The sequence below is a fragment of the Sciurus carolinensis genome, chromosome 10 (genome assembly GCF_902686445.1).
Source record: "Sciurus carolinensis chromosome 10, mSciCar1.2, whole genome shotgun sequence".
In the NCBI taxonomy this organism is placed as follows: Eukaryota; Metazoa; Chordata; class Mammalia; order Rodentia; family Sciuridae; genus Sciurus; species Sciurus carolinensis.
The window spans coordinates 101,186,722-101,206,395 of NC_062222.1; the positions used below are offsets into that span (position 1 = coordinate 101,186,722).

The 19,674-nt window shown below is 41.4% G+C and overlaps 1 protein-coding gene across 3 annotated transcripts in view; it reads left to right on the forward strand.

Moving 5' to 3' along the window:
* Positions 1–1,444: 1,444 nt before the first annotated feature.
* Positions 1,445–19,674, forward strand: part of Tec (tec protein tyrosine kinase) — a 119,516-nt gene continuing 101,286 nt past the window's right edge. The window contains exon 1 of one of the 3 annotated variants that reach the window (XM_047566868.1): positions 1,445–1,571. The gene's annotated coding sequence lies outside the window, so the exon portion shown is untranslated. Of the gene's footprint in view, positions 1,572–1,740; positions 1,815–1,895; positions 1,966–19,674 lie in introns of those variants that run through there. The other 2 variants (XM_047566867.1, XM_047566870.1) reach the window with 2 other exon arrangements.

A 19,674-nucleotide genomic window follows, 5' to 3' on the forward strand; every position in this document is an offset into this window, starting at 1 on the left:
TAAAAAGATGTATTTTCATCTCTCAAGTACAGAAACAATGTCAATCTGATATTGGGCATTTAAACTTACAAAAGTCATATAATTAACGTTCTAAAGTCTTCTCATTTATGTGTCTGAGCATCTTTCTTGGGAGAAAATTAACTTTATTACTATAATAACTAGCTTTCTCCACACACAAACACCTCATTTTTTTTTTGCAAACAATTTCAGAGGGTTCATGACCCTCCATCTCTCAAAGAACACTGTTCCTGGGGGGAATTATTAACTAATTAAAATAGGCATCCGAGGGCTGGGGAGATAGCTCAGTCGGTAGAGTGCTTGCCTTGCAAGCCCAAGGCCCTGGGTTCGATCCCCAGCACCGCAAAAAAAAAAAAAAAAAAAAAAAAAAAAAAGGCATCTGAATAGGGTAAGAGGCAGGAGAGAACAGGGCAGGGAGGAGACAGTAGATTACACGAGAGAAATTTTACAGTATTCATTCGGAGTACCTCATTATGTATACCCAAGATTTTGGCTGGAGTGTGAGAGGATATGGATTCAGAAAGTCCATTTTGTCCCATCCCCATTGTTCTAATTGAATGACTTTAGTAAGTCTTTAGAACCTCTCTGAGGCTTACCTTTTTTTCCTGGAATCTTGTCAGACTCCTTCTCAGGGTAATTATAATGATCAAAGGAGAGGTAATATAGGAAGGCACTGTTTCTCGTTCCAAACAAGCACAAGGCATATATTTGAGTGCACTTGCCATCTCCTCAGTACCATCTTCAGGCTGGCTGCCTGTGTTATCCTCCAGGTCTCAGTTCTCCCGTCACTTGCTCCTTAGAAACCTCCAAGACCACCGTGTCTCCGGAGGCTCCTCCACACTCTTCCTATCACTCTCTCTTCCATCACCTGGCTGTAATTTTGCCAAGACCCTTCTCACATGTTTTACATGTTTATTGTCTTTGTTCCCCACATAGAATAAAAGCTCCCTGCAGGCAGAGCTCTGTTTTGTATTCAACAAGCCTGTGTCAGTTTATGGCACATGCTGGACACTCAGATTTCAGTGAGTCAGTGTTTAAGAGCCAAGATTTCCCAGGAGGACTACCTGGATTTGAAGTTCAGCTTTTCACTTTACTAGTTGTTTGGCATTAGACAAGTTGTTTTACTTTTCTATGCCTTATTTTCACCATATCTAAAGTGGGGTCTCTGATACTATGAATTTGAGGTACAGTCGCTGGAGCAGCGCCTGGAACATATTAAGTCTTATCAAAACGTTTTCTACTCTTCAAAGAGTGAAGTGTTAAGACATGAATTGTGCACGTGACCCTATAAGTATCAGGTTTGACAGTAAAATGATTTATTCTTTTCGTATAAAGTCTTGCATCACTCCGGGGCACCTCGTCACCCGCTTGACCCGCCACCCCTTAGCGGAAGAGGAGGTGCGGTTCTTAGTTCCTACCGGGCTCCCAGTCACCCACAGGTGGCACTGCACGGGGTTCTCCCGGCCGGGGACCTACGAGCCCTCGTGGGGCGGTTCTCTTGGGCTGGGACGCCCAAGCCTAGGGAGGCCCAGCGCTGTGTCCGATAGCATAAGGTTAGTCCCTTGGGGGCGGGAGCCTGGACACACTTGCGATCTATTCCGGCCTTTTGCCTTGAAATTGCTACAAGGCGGTATCAACCGGTGGCCGTGAGCTATAGCGACCGGGGCGGAGCGATCGGAGGCGGGGTGGGGCGGGGCGCTCCGTGGCGGGGGCGGAGGGCGCCTGGCAGCGGACTTTGCAGAGCCGACAGACCTCACACTCTCCCCGGCTTGGCGCAGCAGAAGCGCTCCAGTCAGGTAAGGGCGGCGCGGGCCGGTCCGGCAGGGAGGGTCAGGACTGCCATGCGCGCGGACAGAGGTGGCTTCCACATGCCCAAACTGACCGTCGTGGAACCTGGAAGGACTTTCTACTTTTCGGGTCGTAGTGATCGCGGGCGCCCCACGGCAGGTGAGGGACCCGTCCCATTTTGTCCAGGAAGAAAGGACTGGTGCGCGTCCTGCGTGGGCGCGCCTTCCCGCCGACTGCAGCCGGTCCCCCGGGCTCTGGCGCCGATCTCTCTTAGGGAGGCACCCGCCCCCTTTTCCTTTGGATCTCAGGGCCCAAGTCGCCTGGCGTTGGGTTCACTTCCCAGCTGCGCGGCAGAGTTGGTTCCTCCTCTCCACTCCGGGGGCAGCGCAGTCTTGACTGAAAGTTGGCAGAATCCAGGAAGATGTTCCACTGTTGCAGGTGCCCTAGTGCCTCACTCCATCAAGCTCACAGTCTTTTTCTTACGGGAAATGGTGCGTGGATCTTGAAAACAGGGGCTTGGATAATATATGTACTTGGAAAAACTAGGGCCTTGATGAGAGAGTGTGCCATTTTTTTTTTTTTTCTGGGATCCTAAATCTCCGTTTGACTTTATTTTTTTCATGGACGAATAACAGACGTAAGGCGTTGTATGTCTGGTTCAGGAACAATCTCATCTCTTGTCATTCTTTGGAAACTGGAATAGTTGATTAGAAGAGTTGATCTCAGTGTTAACTTGGAACAATAGAATGGTGGTTAAGTGGACTTGAAGATTATCCAAAATAGTTATATGCTTTGTGTATATACCCTGTCTTTCCAGTGAGTGCTCATTTTCCTCTTAGGAAATTTTGAATTTACTGCATCCTGGATGATTCTTCCCTATAGAGCTGGGGAGAAAAAAAATAAATGAAAAACCCAACTACTAACGGCAGGTTTCCCAAATCACTTTTGGGATTTAACAAATTAGGTTACACGATGTTAGCTCTTTGTTCCACAAGGATTATATGCAGTATGAAATTACCAGGATTTATATGGGCAAAAGAAAAGTATGAGTAATTTTCACATTGACTATTTGAAGATATTTGAAGATATGTCTACTTTAGTTTTGTTTTCATTAATTAAAGTATAGGGAAACATACTTTCCCTATACTCTAATTAATCTGATCAGTGTCTTAACTACTCTTGCCAACGCAGGATGCCTACTGTAGTGTGTTTATGTTAATGATCTTGATTCTTCCCATAAGGGTGTGTACATTCTGGTTTGTGGAACTGTTTAGGGCAAGTGTTGTAAACACATGCAAATCAATTCTAATCAACTGTACCTTTGCCCCACTTGGGTCCTTGATGTAGATTTTTCAAATCTTTCCAAATAGGAAAGAATATAGGATATTCATGTATGCTGTAGCATTTCAACTTGTTTACCTACTTTATTCTGTAAAAAGATGGTCTTGTTTTTTCAGTGACTAGTTACTCAAGGGCAAGGGCTATGTTTTACCAAACCATGGTGAAGCTCAGAGAATGGCAACCTTTGCTCTCTGAAGAGGACCCTTAACAGGGAGGTTGAAGAAATTGTGGGTAGTGACTGACCCATATTTATGCTTGGGGAAGAATTATTGGCCTCTTTGCTTTCCTCCAGGGATCCAGAGTGTTAGGAACCTGTGTCCTGGCCCTCTGATCCTGCCTCTGCCTTCAGGTTCCTCCAGGTTGGCCAGGTTGGTGCCTCTCCTCCTGGCCCCTGCTTTCTGGCTCCCTGGCTTCTGCTTCACCCCTGCCCAGATTCCCAGCTCTTGTTCAGGATAGGGAACCTTGATCCACAGCATCAGGCGTGTTAATCCTTAACCTGGTGCTGGGGCCCCAAGGGGTGGTCAGTAAGTATCTGTTGATGACACTGTCACTTGTTTAGCCTCCTTCCTATGCTATCTTCTTGTCTAGTCTGCACCAGGCAAAACAGAGTAACTGAAGTTGAACCCATATCAACAGTCCTGGGGGCTAGCTGTTTTGGTTGGATTAGGGTCATAAATTGGGCATTCACTTTTGTCAGAAAGAAGTGAAATTAGTTCACAGTCACTGACAAATTGTAAAATTATCCTGTGCCAATGCTATTATGTATTAGAAGAGTTTTATTGAAAACTGCAACAGCAACCAACCTGCAGGAGGGAGGCTTAGTAGTTGCCTGTACCTCCAAACCTACTTCCCCTGGGCTGGTCTTTTTGTTTCTGCCCTGGCTCGACCAGTCCTTCCTTGGATCAGATTATGACTATTAATTTCCTCACCACGTGACTGCTTAGAGCTCAGATGACCACAGCTACTGTGGCATAGATGTAGAAAATGAAAATTTCTTTTGTTTAGAAAAACAAGAAAGGAATTTTTCAAAATAGTTTGCTATTGGGAAAACAAAGAAAAAGCCAAACAAATGTAAATAGACATGGAGCATGGAAACCAACTTGGTTTTGCTTTGAATTTTAAACCTTTATCCAAGTTGCATTTCTTCCTTTCCAGAAGTAACCACTTGTAATTCTTTGGCATGCATTGCTTGTAGTTGATACTTCTTGAGTTTTTCAACTTAAGCTTTATCTGTTAACTTCCCACTGTGGAGGACAATGAGTAGGCTGTCTTTTTCTGTCCACCCCCCAGCATGAGCACAGCTTCCCTAATTTTACCACCCTTGCAATAGTTAAAGCAGAATATTGATTAATGGCTGGATCAATATTCGTAGTTATGCTAAGCACATTTTCTGTTGTTTTTCTTTGAGTTAATAATTGCTTTATTTGATCATTTTGTACTCATTAATTCAACTTACAACTCTTGGCCCGTTTTCAAAGTCTTGCCTCAAAATGGTCTTTTGTTAATTTCATTTTCTCTAAGGAGCCAGTCCTGAGCCTCCTGGCTTGCTGTAATCTGGACTGGTTGCCATTGGATATTTCTCCCCAAGAGCTTCCCTTTAGCAGTGTCTGGGGATTCCCATCATCTCACTCCTGTGTCGATCTCCTGGTACCCACAGAACATGTCTTTCTGTATTTTGGTGGACTCCCTAGTTTAGTAGCACATGTCCTGGGGTGCTTCCTGGAAAAGGATGAGTGGGATATCTATCTTTCTGAGACTGTGAATGCCTGAAAATATCTGTTTTCCACTGACAGTTTATAGTTTGACTGAGTGCAGAATTCTAGGATGGAAATTTTGAAGGCAGTGTTCCATTGTCTTCTAGATTGTGGTGTGGTTGTTGAGGAATTCAAAACTGTTCCCACCCCTCAATTTTTGTTTGCAGACTGTGTACAGGTTCCACACTGGCTGTGTCCTCTCTGGAATTTCATAAAATTTTCTCTTGTTTTCTGCAGTGCTGAAATTTCATGATGTTGTGCCTTGAGGTGGGCTTTTGAATCTTTAAATTTATATCCTTTGGATTGGGGAATTTCCTGAATGATCTGTTGGTGATTTACTCCCTCTGTTTTCTATGATGCATCTTTAAGAAACTTACTGTTCAGGTATTGGATATTTTGGATCAGGCCTCTGATTTTCTTACCTTTTTCTTTTTATTTCCTGATCTTGGGAAGATTTTCTCAATTTTATTATCTAAATCCTTTCATTGAGATTTTATACCTATAATTATGTATTTAGTATTTTCATTTAAAAGCTTTTTTTTGTTCTCTGAACACACACACACATACATGCTTATTTATGTGTTTGTGTTTGTATATCTCTGTATTTCTTGTTTTTGTTTTGTGGTTCCAGGGTCTCATTCCCCTCAGGAAGCTTAATGACTTTTGGGGGAATTTTTTTTTTCTCTTTCTTGCACAGTTTCAGTTTGCAAAAGTTGCTCTTGTCTTTTCACTGTTTAGGTCTCATGCATTCCTGTTTGAGACTTTTATTGTGTTTCAAATGCCCTTGGTTGTCTGCTGACATTTGAGTGGGAGGTTAAAAGCTGACGTATGTGGATGGTCTCTAGACCATGAACTTCACTGTAGTGGGATCTATTTGGGCCTTCTCTTTGGGAGAACCTTTAATGTCACCACCTCTTGGACTGATGAGAGTCCTCAGAAAAGGCTCTACTAGTAATCTGAAGGTTGAAGGAGCGCCTGAGCTGGGAACCAAGTGGAGGAGTCTGGTGGTCTCAGCATCTGGTGTGCAGATGTTCACATAATACTTTCATGCTGTCTTCCATAGAGCACCTCAAATGTGCCTGATGTATGGAGACCCTGGAGGATGGGGACATGAGGCATTTTGCTATCTATAGAGAAGGGGCTGTCGCCAAACTGCTCAGAGTGGCTGAGGGATGTGGGGGAGACATGCAATCAATCCTTTTTCTTTTCAATCCACACTTCCTCCATAGGGCCCAATTGCCTTTAATTACTTCCACCTTTGAAGATTCTGCCGAGATTGTTTACTGTCCTTCCTTTACCCCACCAAAAATGGTTTTGCTCTTGTCTCTTCTCTCATCTTCTCTGTCCTTGCTGGTTTACACATTAAAGAAAAAAAAAATTCTTTCATTGACATATTACTGGGCTTTTGACAAGGTTTTATGTTCAACCTGATAAGTGCCTGGAATATAGATTTCTTAACCAGCTTCTACTGAGAGACTTGTGTGGGTTGTCAGGGCAGTGTGCTGCTGATTCCCCTGTCTCTAACCACAGGTAAACATTTTTTAATTAACCTGGAATATTCTCTCACTGAGCCCAATTTGGACCTCAGGTTTCTCATGTTTCTTTACAAATTGATCACAGTTGTCATAGGCACTAAAACTTCTCCCTAACCCTTGCTTGGCTGGTATGTAACCTATTGGTCACTCAGTGCTTGTTCCTAGTTCTTGAATTCTTTTTGTCTAGGAAGACTCATTCTGTCCCCTTGGTTTCTGAATGTCTTACCTTTTGGTGAGTCTAATTTTATTTCAATTTGAAAACCAGGGCTAGTGTCATCGGATGGCCTTGACCTCAGTGGAAGTTCCTATGATTTCCCTCTGGAGGCCAGGGTATTACCAGCAGCAAGATCCTCCCTTCCCCTTTGCAAGCTGGTGCCCTTCTTGGAATGTGCACCAAGTTCCTGTTTCCGGCTGGGCGGGCAGAAATGACTGACCTGCCCTGCTCCTTGCAACTTTCCCAGCCAATTTACCGGTCGAGTCATTGCTCAGACTCCCTTCATGCAAGGAGTATTCTCTTCCAGGGACTTTGCAACAGCAGCATGCTCTGGTTTTGCACAGGGGAATATTGATGAGCTTTCACCTCCACTGAGTAGGAAGAGCATTGTTCCCAAATCATCTTACCTGCAACAAAGGCGAAGCTCTAGCTCCCTCTGAGGGCAGCTGTGCATCGGGCAGACAGAAAACACCAGTGCTGGCAATTGCTACAATGCAGCAGGTGCACGAGTGACTTTGTCTCTGGTGGATGACAGCGAAGGATGGGAGGATGGGTTATTAGGAAATACTTATTTAGCTGGTACCCAGTAGGTAACCGCTATGAATGAAAGTTTGGCCAGGGAGCATGCTGCAGATCTCATTCCTCCCACTGTACTTCTTCAGGTCTCTTTCCCTTTTCCGAGGAGAGTGCCATTGCAGTCTCTCTTTCCATACAGTGTAGTTTTCTCTAATATCCTCAGTGCTTCAACATAAGCTTTTTTTTTTTTTTTTTAAAGTACTGGGGATTGAACTCAGGGGTACTAGACCACCACGCCCCACATCCCCAGCTCCTTATTGTATTTTATTTAGAGACAGGGTATCACTGAGTTGCTTAGCATCTTGCTTTTGCTGAGGCTGACTTTGAACTGGCAGTCCTCCTGTCTCAGTCTCCTGAGCCGCTGGGATTGCAGGCTTGTGTGCCTGGCTCAACATAAGCTCTTTTTATCTTCCCAGCTGAATAGTAAACTCTTCTAGAGAAAGCATAATATTAAATATTATGCTAATATATTCAGTCAATGCACTGAATGAATTTTCCAGATAATCTTGGATACTTTGCAGTTAAAAAAAAGATACTTGGTCATAATTATCCAAGTTGTCCTGTACTCTTAAACTCACAAAGTTGACTAGACGTGATTTTGATTTGACTATATAGACTGAAGCAAATGACATTTAACTTAAGTTTTTCCTAGTGTATTGTTTCTCATATCATTTAGAAATATTCCTCATGGAAACTAATATTACTGTTATTTTCCATTCATGTATTTCTACTTAGCATAGTGTTGAGTTCTTTTTTATGGCAAAGAGGAATGGCTTTTGGAGGAAGGAGGGAAGTGTATGCTGATTAGGTTGTCTACACTGGTGCTTTTATGTAAAGAAGGTTAACCTTTGGATTTTAGCAACACATATTTTTAGCTTCTGTATATGTATATGCCCTTTATTTTCAAGGTTTAAAATGCTTAGCTACAGAATATCAAAGTGGTAGACTTATAGTCTTCACATACTAGATGAGATCCTGATTCTGCAGAACTCTGTAAATATCTACTCCCTTTAATTTTCAATTTTGCAAAGTTCTAAACTGAGTTAGTAGGAAAAAAATGTTAATGCTTTTTCTTTATCCTGAATGAAGTTCCAACAGCATCTTTTCTGTTACTATTTCTATAGAAACTCTTGTGTCCTCGTATACCCTCCAATATTAAGTTTCAACCACATCTTGTGGAATCTCCACATGACTGTCTCCCAAATGAAGCTCCCCCTGACCACAACAGCAATTTCAAGTTCATTTTTCTGCCAGTATGATTTAAGCATGCAGTAAAGTTAGTTTTACCATTAGGGCTATTTTCGTTTCATAGAAGGCAATTGGTTTTTTTGTATGCTAAAATAAAGTTTCCTGACTCTTTAGCCGTGAGAGACAGAGATATAGTTTAGTTGGGTTATGAATGCTGTCATATATGTAAATTTAGATACATATGTTTCTTAATATATATGTATTTTGACTGACAGCAGGGTGATGTCAACTTTCAAGTCCCCATGAGCTTCTGAATGTTTTTAAAAGGATTATGATGTCTTTGTCACATAGCCAAACCACTTACAGAAGCATTGCATTAAAGAATTCTTGGTCATGAGTTCTGGAGTTTTAGTGGGAAGATATTTTTTGGGCTCAGAGCTGTTGACAGATCCTCCCACACTTCCCAGGCCAAGGAGTGATCTCTGGGCACCACCTAGGTGCTCAGGCTCAATGTGCTCCTTGAATTCTTCCTGTCATCATTAAAAAAAATGTCTTCTAGTAGAGCTTTATATATTCATTCATCATTTAAAAAAGTCTTCTAGTAGAGCTTTCTGTATTCATTGTTAAAAATGCAAACAGTAGGGCTGGGGAGATAGCTCAGCTGGTAGAGTGCTTGCCTTGCAAACACAGGCCCTAAGTCGATCCCCAGTACCGCAAAAAAAAAAAAAAAAAAAAAAAAAAAAAAAAAAAAATGAAAACAGTACTTAAGCTTACAAAACACCCTGAAACTATCCCAGAAGGAATGTTCATGAGCCTCCTCTCTGCCCTCTTATCATTTGACTTCTTAAAATCCTCAGCAACTTCCTAGAAAATAATTAACCTGATGAGCATTATGTGCAACTGTTTCTGTAATTCTGAATTCTGTAGTTGTTATTTATACACATGCAATTACTTTATGAGGTTTTTAATTAGTTCATGTATAATGTTCTTTGGGTAACCTTTTGTATGGCATTTTCTTACAGGAATGGTTTGATTTTTAGTAGGTAGGGGATATTCTGTCATGTTATATATGATAGTATTTTGAGCAACTTTGCAACTGTTGGATATTTTATTATTTTCCTTCTTGAAATTTTTTATTTCTTAATCAATCAGTAATTTTTTGGATTGAATCCAGGGACTTGCACATGTTAGATACACATTCCGCCACCAAGTTTACCCTCTACTCTCTACCCCATTATTTCAAATTGGTATGCTTTTTTTTTTCCTTTGAGGATTATTTCCTCTGGGAATATTTTCAACCATTCTGGCATTAAGGATTTCTTTCTTCTGTTAACTATTGTCAAAAGGAAACAAAAATAACAATTAAAAAAAGCTTGCTAGCTGTATAAGGTTATATAGACTACGTTAGCCCCTTTTTTGACCTTTTCAGATGAACAGTATCTTCTTTGTGTATGTGGGAACCCTTGAGACCATGTTATATACCTGGTTATGGTCAGATAAGACAGAAGAACCTGACAGAACATATACAGAAGCTCTGTTCTTATTAATAATTTCATTTTACTGGACATTTGATAGAAAAACTTTCTAAGGATCAGTAACAAAACGTGGGGAGGTTGTTGTGGTAACTGCAACTTCATTTGACTCTGTACCTGGTCCAGGTTTTATGATCCTTTCCAGTAAGCTGGGAAGGCAGTCTGTATCCTTGGGAAACTCCAACCTTCCCACTCATTCCTCATTCCTGGATTCTGTAAGCCAGACTCAGTAAGGTGTGCAGGGCCAGCACCATCATAATTTGCACTGATGTATTTCTTGATTAGGACCTAGAGCAGAGTGAATTTCTGTTTGGATTTTCCCCTTGACATCTTTCTAGATATCATGTTCTAATGTTAAAACCTAAGCTATATTTCTAAAGTCAACTATTAACTGGTATTATGTTCCCATCCTTCAGGTTTTCCACCTATTACACAAAGCATAATGACACATAATTAATAGTGCACTTCAGAAGATTCATGGCTTAATGCTTGTAAAGAACTTTGAGCATTTCCTGGAGAGTGTTTATACATTTACGAATAATGAGGTGGCTTGCTGTGTTGGGCAAAGGCCATTTATATTATACTCATTTTATGGACAAGAAAAATACATTTTGTCTGATGTTCATTGCAGGCAAGTCAGAGAGAATAATGACTTGTTGAGAATCAGGGGGTAAATATAATGTAGTGTTCATGAAATTTTCCTTGGACTCGGTAGAACAAGTGGAATCTAAAATAAAATCCTCATGACTACTAGTGTGTGTGCATGCAAAATATATTTATTTATTGCTTAAGCAAATTAGCATTTTGGGGGGATATGCTACTCCTTTGTAAGGAGGACTTATGTTTGAAAAAATTCACTAACATCGAAGAGCATTAAGTAAATAGGAAAGGTAGGGCTAAACTGTGACTATCAAAGTGATTTGGAAAGACTCCACACAAAGACTCTTAAGTAGGGTCAGTGGGAGTTAGGGAGAAATGCGGTTAAAATCAGAACTTGAAAGAGAATTGAAAGACAGAACAAAGGTTAGGACATTTCTCAGAATACAGATGTGGTTGAAATAGTCTATTATTATTATTTTGAAGTAAGTAATATATGAGAGGGAGTTTACTAAAGTAAACTTCTAATTTATAGACAACATGAACCTTCTGTGACACTAAAAGTCAAATTGCTTATCTCAAGTCTAGGCAAAGCAGCAGGTAAGTGGTAAAGAATACATTTAGGTAAAAGGAATCCATCTGTACATGCAGATACACATTTCAGTTTTTGACACAAAAGATTCAGAGATTACTATAATCTCTCTTCTTTTGGTACTGGGGATTGAACCTAGTGGTGCTTAACCACTGAGCCACATCTTCAGCCCTTTTTATATTTTATTTTGATATGGGATCTCTAAGTTGCTGAGGGCCTTGTTAAGTTGCTGAGACTGGCATTGAATTTACTGTCTTCCTGCCTCAGACTCCAGAGTTGTGGGATTATGGGTGTGTGCCACCACACCTGGTTACTGTAAACTCTTAAGACATTCACAAGGTGGATAATTTGGAACAAACATGCTGACTAATTTTAGCTATCGTCACAAATAATTCAGAAATGTTATTTCACTTTCGTATGCTTCAGCATCTAAGTTTCTACAAGTTTCATCATGTATCTTAAAGATGTAATGCATTAGAGCAAGCAAATCAGTGACATAGAAGACTGAGCGACATACTCCTATCAGCTGTTTAGTCTAGAAAGATAAATGAGGAGACCTGTAGACAGGATGGACCTGCTTGAACTATGGAAATTGAGCCAAATAATATGAGGAAAACCATTCATTGCACCTTCTTATTCCCAAATAACAAACATTCCAATTCTTTATTGGGTACATATGGTGTGCTGGACTCCAGGCTACTTTATGTGGATTATCACATGTAATCCTCCAGAGAATCCAGTGAAATGGATAAGATATTTTCAGCATTTATAGATAAAGAAATTAAATTTCAGGGAGGTTCTGTAACACTTGGTAAGCAGTAAGTGGTGATAACAGAGTTCAGAATAATGCAGTCCAGGACTCTCTGCTATGTGCTCTGCTGAGCTCTGTGGGCTGAGTTTTGCTCCTCTCCTTTCACTGTCTTATTTTCTCTCCTGGTAAACAGAGTTGGACAGTCTGGGAGTAAATAGAAAGGTCTGCTTCAAATAAAAACCAAAACAATCAGTATCTCTGGGCATTGTTCCCAAGCCCCTTAACCCTATAGATCTGAGGAAGTCTTCACAGCAGCACTGTGAAGTAGAAATATCTGTGAGCCACATAGGGAATTTAAAAATTCTGGTTGCCATGTTAAGAAAGGAAAAAGCAACAGGTGAAATTAATTTTCATAATATATGTTATGTAACCTATCATATAAAATATTATATTTTACTATACAATCATATAAAAATTAATGAGATATTAGAAACAATTGAGAAGCAATACAACATAATAAATACAGTATAATACAATATGAAATCTTTTGTGTTGCAGTGGGTAAAGTGGACTGTAGTTCTAAAGAATAAAGTTGTGTTGAATGAAAAGATATTTTATATTGCTTCAGTTTAACACTTAAAATTCAAATTTATTAAAATAGAAAAATTTTAAAAATTTCTCTCCTCAGTTGCATTGGCTATATTCAAGGACTCCGTAGTTATTTGTGGTGTGTGGCTACCATATTGAACAGTACATTTCCATAGCAAAAGGTGCACTCTGTCTCCAAAGGCCCAGGGACTTTCAGACACTCCATCCCCACCCCAGCCCCTCAGTCCTCTTAGCTCCCATCTATTTTCTTTACCTGTGCCCAAAACTACGATGTACAATTGTATAGGCTGTATACTGCAAATTCTTGGATATCATTTACATTGTAGACCTAGTAAATTTGCTTATTTAATGCAACTATTTAAGGGAGATGGAAGTAAAATTTTAAAAGGAAGAGGCACGTTTTTCTAATTCATGTGGAGACATATTTTGAGGGGATGGGTAGGTGGTTGGTTGTGGCTCCTCCGTTTCTCCCTATGGTTTCATCTGTTAGGCTCTTTGCATTGTTCTTTTTTTGCTCAGCATAATCCCAGGGCCTTCTGCCTGTGGCTGAAAGAATGAAGCAGCCTCAGTTATCCTCCCTCTCCTTGGAATAGTGTACAGTGCCATAGTCACCCTTCAGGATAGTTCTCTTTGGAGCCACCTATATGTGTTTCACTCACATTGTATTCCCAGTGCCTGGTGCACATGATGCTCAACACATTCATTTGAATTGTTATCTAGCTTTGACTTATGGGCCTCTATTGTGTCCTGATTTGCCCTTCATGAGACTTGACCCTGGCTGATTATCCAGATGCTGACATGGCTCTCTCTTTCACAGAGTCACTGCTCGCCCTTCATGGGGTGCCCTGGTTCTAATGACACGAATAGTCATTATAGTTATTATTACTAGTAGTAGCACTACTGTTTATTGATCTCTTTGTGTTAAGCGTCGTGCTTAGTAATTTATGTGCATTATTTCATTTAACCCTCACAAACATCCTTAGAATGTAGCACTGTTATTATTCCCATTTTACAATGAGGAAACTGAGGCACTAAGAAATTAAGTAATTTACATGAGGTCACATAGCTAGTAAGTGTCAGAACCAGTCCAGGCTGACTTCAAAGCTCTTCTGTGCTTTAACAACCAGCGCAGAGCTTCAGCCTTTGTTATCTGGGGCCTTATGGAAAAGTGCCCACACTGTAGTGGACTTAGTATTTGTCCAGACTTTTTCTTTGGGGAACTTTCTTCCCCAGTTCATGTGGTTTGTGTGGAGTTGACACTGACTCCAGGGTTGGTCATGTGACTTGGCTTTGGCCAATCTGAGCACTCTTTCCACCTGACCAAGTGATTGACTCAGGGAGAATGTATGATCCAGGCTGGCTCAATGAGGCTTCTTTTCTGCTTGCATTTAGGAAAGGAGGCACTCTTTGCTTTGGGTTGCTTTTTCTTTTTTCTTTTGTGCTGTAGTAATGTAACCTGGAGCTACTGGTGGCTCTGCTCCATGGAGGAAGCTGTAGTAGGAGAGAGTGAGGCCATCTTGCAGTGAGAAGTGTCCCTGAATGGTCTCAAGAGCGTGGACAACATCATTTGGAGCTCAGGGTTCACCTGAAGCTCAGAGTTCTCCTGAAGCATCCCAGGACAGCTCAGTTATGTGAGTCAATATCTTCCATTAGTTGTTGTTGTTTGCTTAAATCTGGTTACGTGCATTTGGAAAAAATCCTGCCTAAGGTACAGAATTTTAGAAAATGAATATTTTTGCCTTGGCTTCCCCATTGCCATTCTGTGTCTACCTTTAGATGAGAGTAGACCCACTGCTTCCAGGGCCTTTGTATACTTGGTGCCTGAACTGTGCTTGGAGGCCTTTGATCTCTGCAGATTCTGAACCATGTTCAGCTTGTTCTTTCCCTTTTAGGCCTTTAAGCCCTGCCCCAGTGAAAGAAGTTTCCACACCCAGTCCCTCCACCACCTCCCATCCCGTGGTGTAGCCCACACACATGGATCTGGGTGGGATACGGATTGTACCATGAGTGGAGCATTAGAGAAATCTGTTCTTCATAGACATCAGAAAAATTGCTCATCAGTCTTGTCTTTGAATGCTCATCAAAGACTTTTGAATGAACTCATCTGGCCTCTGACACCATCTGGGCTTTCAGCCAGCTTAGGCCAAGGCCTTGCCTCTTATCCCCAGTTTCCTTGACTTCCAGCCTTTCTGATCAGCAATCTTCCTATGTACTCTCAGCCCCCCTATTATTCTGAACTTCCATCCATCTGCTGGCTTGCTTTCCAAGTCTTTCCGGTGGCCCTCTGAGAGCATTGTTCCACAGTGAATCAACTCTCCCACACCCCAGCCTCCTTACATGAAAACACTCCCTTCCCTGTAGCTCTCTCTGCTGTAGCCTTCTCCTGGTTTCTCTTCACAACTTTGAGGGCATCACTTTTCAACTCTCATGCAAAACACCCTTTTCATTTAGCATTCAAGTCATTCTTGTAAACACCTCCTGGTCTCTCCTTTTCCCATGAGCTTCTTGGTCATTCTCCTGGACTGACTCACACGATTCCTACGCTTTCTCCCAGCTTTGCACTTTCTGCATTTATATATATGACTAATAATATATTTGCAATAGTTGAGCAGATGCCTTGGGGTAGTTCATGGGAGTACTTAGTTGGGTGGGAATGAAAAGCAGGGGCGACTTCATTGAAGAGATTACCTGTGCTTAGGACTTTGTCAGATTTCCATCATTGCAACAAAATACCTGAGATAAACAACTTACAAAGAGGAAAGATTTATTTGGCTCATGGTTTGAGAGGTTTCAGGCCATGATCACTTGACCCTACAGATGTGGGCCTGGGCAGCGCAATAGTACATCATGGTTGGTTGGCAAGAAAGCATGGTGGAGGAACACTGTTTACATCATGGCAGCTGGGAAATGAAGACAGAGGAAGGAACAAAGACAGAGAGAAAGGGACCAGCTTCCCAATATCCCCTTCAAGGGCACATCCTCAGTGGCTTCACTTCCTTCCATTAGGTCCTGCCTCCTAAGATTTCCACCATCTCCTGATAGTACCACAGTGATCAAGCCTTTGACACATGGCCTTTGGGGAATATTTAAGATCCAAATCATAACAAGGACCTTGAAAAATGATGGGATTTCAACAGGAGGATTAAGAGGGAAGAGTCTTCTGGGCAGAGAGCACAACTTGAGCAAAGGCCTGAAGTTATGAAGAGCTGGAGTGTGGGGACACAAATGGTAGGAAAGGAAGAGGGGACCCAGGTTGTATTAGACATGAGTCAGGAGGGAGAGTGCAAGACAAAGGAACAGCCTTTATTATAAAAGAGAGAGGGGTGGGATGATATCGTCAATTGCAAGGTTAAAACTTGTTGGGGTGGTTGTGAAGGGGGTGGAGGAGTAATGACAGCAGTTTAAGAAACTTCACAGTCAGGGTAGGACTGTAGAGTGGAGATGGTGGAAGAAGACGTGGAAGGATTGGCAGACCAGGTTGGTGATGGGGAGCACAGAGTAGGGCACGGAAATGAGGCAGGACACCTGGAGAGGATGAGGTCCTGCCTGGTGATGGCAGACTTACGGGGTTCCCAGGTGCTGGGAGACAACAGCAATATAATAGATATGAACCAAATTACTTGGCCATTTAATTACTTTGTGCTTGAAGAGTAAGATAACTCAAATATTTCATGACGGTAAAAATGACTTATATAAGCTTATGATATTTCCCAGTGTTTTATAGAGTATTATAACTCTGGGAGATGTTAATGAGGTTCAAGGGAAATAGAGCAAGTTCTCTGATCAAATAAGGTTGGGAAGCATTGCATTCTATGTGTTTCACAGAGCTTGTTCACATATTAAAGGCTCCAAGAAATGTGCATAAGGAACTGATTGACATTGTTAAGCCGGCTTTTCCCATATATGTTTGTCCGTTCATTTATTCATTTGTCCATTCTTTCAACAAGCATGCAGTAAGCTCATGCCAGTGTGTTTTGGGTGCTGTGCTGGCCACTGGTTCTACAATAGACAACAAAGGCAGATGATGTCCCTGCCATTAAGACATTAGGGTCTGGAATAAGCATGTCTAATCATTCAACAGGTCTAGTGTTCTGAGGAACATGATTTGGGAGGTCTTAAGGTATTCAGACACTCATTTTTCTGCTCCAGAATGGATTAATGTGGAGTGTTTGTCTCTCTACCTTCACAACTCTATCTTACACCAATACTGACACCTCTTCACAGAATATTTCCTGCACCTCCTGTCTTGGGCATGGATTGAGCAAATGACAAGAAAACTTTCGGGTCTGGGAAGTTGGTGACTCATCCAAGGTTACCCAGATGATTAGTTGCAGAACCAGAGCCAGAACCCAGCTTTTCTGGTTGTAGGTTCTATGCTTATTCCATTCTTGATGACGAGGGACAATTTGAAGTGCCTAAAATTGAAGAAAATTCAAGTAGACACAACAGATTGAGTGAGATACTCTGGACTATGTCAGTTTAATCAATAACACCAGGGAGGTGTGTGTACCACCATCGCCATCACCACCATTATCATCACTAATATTGTGTGATTGTTTGATCCATATATCTGGCTAAGTACTTTATGTAGACTTCTTTACTTAATTTTTACAATGCTATGATGTCATAATGATCACCTTGCTTTATAGATGAGGAAGCAAGCGTAGAGAGGTGACTAATGTGTCCCTGTTTACACAGATAGTAAGGTGCACAGCCAGGTTCCCATTCTAGGTTGATTTCAGAGTCCAAACTCTTGCCTTCATTCTGTATCAGGTCAAGTGATTTCAAGATTTCTCTCTTGGAATCAGTTTGTCTTTTCTCTTTTCCATTTCAGCATGTCTGTCTCCTTTTTTTTTAGAAACCTGATGTCAGAAAGGATCTGATTCATTCATTTAATAAATGAGTCAGGTAGTATTCATCGAATCTCTAATGAGTACCTACTATGTGAAGGAACTGTTTAAGAGCTGAGGATTCAGCAGTGAATAGGTTCCTGCTCTTGCGGAACTTACAGCTAGCGGGGAGAGCACACAATAAAAACACATGTACAAATGTCTTACAGTGATAAGTAGAATATGAAGAAGTAAAACAGGAGACCAGAGGGAGAGTGACTGAACCTCCTGTAGACTGGGCGTGAAGGGAAGGCCTTTTGTGAAAGGGTCATTAGGTTGATATCTGAGTTAAAGAAGGAGCTGATAGGAGAAAAGTGGGGAGGAGGGTAAATAGAGGGGACTGAGAGAAAGAAGAGCGTTCTTTTTTTTTTTTTTTTTTTTTTTTCCTGCAGTGCTGGGGATCGAACCCAGGGCCCTGTGCTTGCAAGGCAAGCACTTTACCAACTGAGCTATCTCCCCAGCCCAAGAAGAGCCTTCTTTCAGGTAGTGGGATTGTCATATGCAAAGACCCTAGTATAAGTTTTCTGGGTTTAAAGAATAGGAAGAAGATGGATGTGGTTGAATCATGATGGGCTAGGAAAGAGTGGTACTAGAGGTGGTAGGAGAAGTAGGTGGTATACCAGGGTAAGGTGTTTAGGTTTTAGTCTTAGGTGTATTGTGTAGCCATTGAAGGGTTTAAGCAGGGCTGCTGACATGGACATGATTTATGTTTTTGAAAGGTTGTGTTGACTGATGAATGTAGAAATTATCTGAAGGAGATAAAAGGAAGTAGTGAACCCCATTAGGAGTATTTTGCAGTAGTTTTGATGAGAGATGATGGTAATTATATCAATTATTGCCACAGTAATGTTGTGTAACACACATCCCCATAAACTCAGCAGCATGCAATGATAATGGTTTATTTTTGCTCATGAGTTGATAGAATGTCTGGGTAGTGTTCCTGATCTGGACCATGCTCAGTTGGTCTTGACTGGACTAGCCTATGTATCTGTGATCACCTGTGGGTCAGGTAAGGATCTTTTCCATATTGCCTAGATTCTTTATGTTTGGGGACTATCTGGCTGTCAGTTGGTCTAGGATAACCTACCATGGCCTCAGCTGAGATGGCAGGGGCAAGTTTTTTCTGTATGTACATTACATCCCTCTAGTAGGACAGCTTGGTCCAGACATATTTTCATGGTGATAGTAAAGAAGCAAGATAGGAAGTAGAAACAAGCAAACACATTCCAAAATTTTAGCTTGTGTTCAATTTGTTTCTGTCCTGTTGGTCAAAGCATGTTACACAGTCAGTGTGGGAGGGCGTGGTAAAGGGAAAGTGTTCAAAGAGGTGTGAGCGATACAGGGAGATAGGAAAAATCAAGGATGTTACAACAATAAATTTATTACACTAATGGGAGAGGATTGTAGGAGAGTCTTGAATGGTTTGGGAAATACCTTGGAGTCCTAATCCAAAGAACATGCTGATGCCTTAGATCTGAGTAAGAGAGAGGAATGAATCAATGATATGTCCTAGATTTTTAGATAAGTAGCTAGAGGGATGGGGAGGCCATTTATTCAGAAGACAGAGACTGACGAAAGAGCTACGTTTAGGGGAAATCTAGAGTTATATTTGGCTAGAATATGTTTGAAATGCTTGTAAGTATTGAAAGAAAGGTGTCAGATTTGCAGTTGAGCAAGAAATCCGAGGTTCTTGGGTTGAACATGTAGATTTAGAGTTAGCAACCTATGGATAATGCTTCACACTGTGGAACTAGATGAGGCCGCCCAAGAAGAGAAATGTGTAGCCCTGGTGCCTGCCTGTGTTTAGAAGTAAAACAGAAAGTAGAAGCCAGCAAAGAAGATTGAGAAGGTGTAATCTTTAAGATCAGAGAATGCAGGAAATTTTGTGTCACAGAGAACCAAGAGAGAGCCAAGCATTTCAAGGACAGAATGTTCAATGCCTCTGAAAGGTCAAATAAGAAAAGAATTGATAAGGGACCACTGGTTTTGGCAACTTGGTAACTTTGAAGAAGACAGTCTTGGTGAATTGATGGAGACAGAAGCCCAACTGGAGGGGTTTGAGGAAAGCATGCGGTGTGAGAAGCAGAGAGAGCAAAGATCATCCAGTTTTTCAAGAGTTTTCATTGCAAAGGGATTCAGAACTAACATAGTACTTGGAGGTGCATGTGGCTGGAGTGAAGGGTTTATGGTTGGGAATGTTTAAGTGATGTGACAGCTAAGGGGGACAGTCTTGCAGACTGGATGGGGTGCACTGGATTGAGGGCAACACTTGAGATGGTTTAAATACATT